Genomic DNA, 1,391 nt, shown 5'->3' with positions numbered 1-1,391 from the left:
CATATTATACTCACATGTATGATACGGGAGTGCATATTATACTCACATGTATGATACGGGAGTGCATATTATACTCACATGTATGATACGGGAGTACATATACTCACATGTATGATATGGGAGTACATATTATACTCACATGTATGATATGTGAGTACATATTATACTCACATGTAAAGTGGTTTAATGTCAATGATTGTTACAGTTTAATGCATTGGAGTGGGGGTTGTGGCAGATTTATAGTTGTTAAATACTATGCAAAGAAATTTGGTTAAAAAGTTTTCCGTTCTCAGTAGCTACTTTTAACAATACTGTGTTTTATGATCCATTCATCCCAAGAGCTTTTCTTTTATGTGGCAGTGATATGCAATTGCTCAGCACTTTGTACACTGAGGCCGTGTGGGCCTCATGTCACCCCCACACCCGGTGGGGTTTGCTCTTCTTCGATCCTGTGTACCAGGCTTCAGGGCAGAAAAGGGTTTGAATATCTTTGTTCAGTGTTTGATGTGACAAGTCTGGTTGGAAAAATCTGAATTTGCAAACTGCAAGCAGGATGGATTGGAGAGAGTTTAAGATGTGGAGGCATCTGCAAGGCTTTTGTGCTTGAGGAGGGCCTGGATAGGTTGTAGGAGTGGGAATGGGGAAGAAATATGGGTGCACGGGATTGCCAGTGATTTTACTGTTAGGGACGAAGTCAGGGAACTTGAGAGGAGACACTGGTTTGGGGGTGAGATGGTAAGTCCGATTTGCATGTGTCTAATTAGAGATGCCGGCGAGAGATCCGAGTGGAGGCGTCCAGTTGGCAGTGGGAGACGTACCAGAGCTCAGGGGGAGGGCGGAGCCAAAGAGAAGAGATGGGAGCAGCTGCAGGGTAGAGGTGACATGCGACAGCATGGAGTCGTTGAGTGGCAGTGAAACAGGCATTTATGGAAAGCCTCCACTATGTGCCAAGCCCTTTCATCTATGTCATTTCATTTAATCTCCACACAACATCACGAAGGCGGCACCCTCCTCATGTGTGAGAGGCAAAACTCAGAGTGGCTGTGGGGCCCCCTGAGGCCACATCATTTGTGAGTGACAGAGCTAAACTCCAGCTCACGTCTTCTGATTCTAACATGACTGCTTTTGCTGCTAAACCAGCTTCCTCTCTAAAGAAGACAAAGTAGGAAGAGAAAAAGAAAAGGTAAAAGATTCTATCTCTTGTTTTAGCTTTTAGTAATACTACCATGATGGAATGGCTTTCAAGAAAGGTTATCAGGTGGGCGCAGTGGCTCATGCTTGTAATTCCAACACTTTGGGAGACCAAGGCAGGTGGATCACAAGATCAGGAATTCGAGACCAGCCTGGCCAACACGGTGAAACCCTATCTCTATTAAAAATACGAAAAATTA

At 44.4% G+C, this 1,391-nt stretch overlaps 1 protein-coding gene across 1 annotated transcript in view; it reads left to right on the top strand.

The window, feature by feature from the left end:
* The window catches only part of STX8 (syntaxin 8), a 406,185-nt gene that overhangs the window by 128,629 nt on the left and 276,165 nt on the right, over positions 1–1,391 (top strand). The gene's annotated exons all lie outside the window — the stretch shown is intronic.

Source organism: Mandrillus leucophaeus, unplaced genomic scaffold, assembly GCF_000951045.1.
Source record: "Mandrillus leucophaeus isolate KB7577 unplaced genomic scaffold, Mleu.le_1.0 Scaffold135, whole genome shotgun sequence".
Taxonomy (NCBI): domain Eukaryota; kingdom Metazoa; phylum Chordata; class Mammalia; order Primates; family Cercopithecidae; genus Mandrillus; species Mandrillus leucophaeus.
This window is presented reverse-complemented; position numbering and strand designations above follow the sequence as displayed.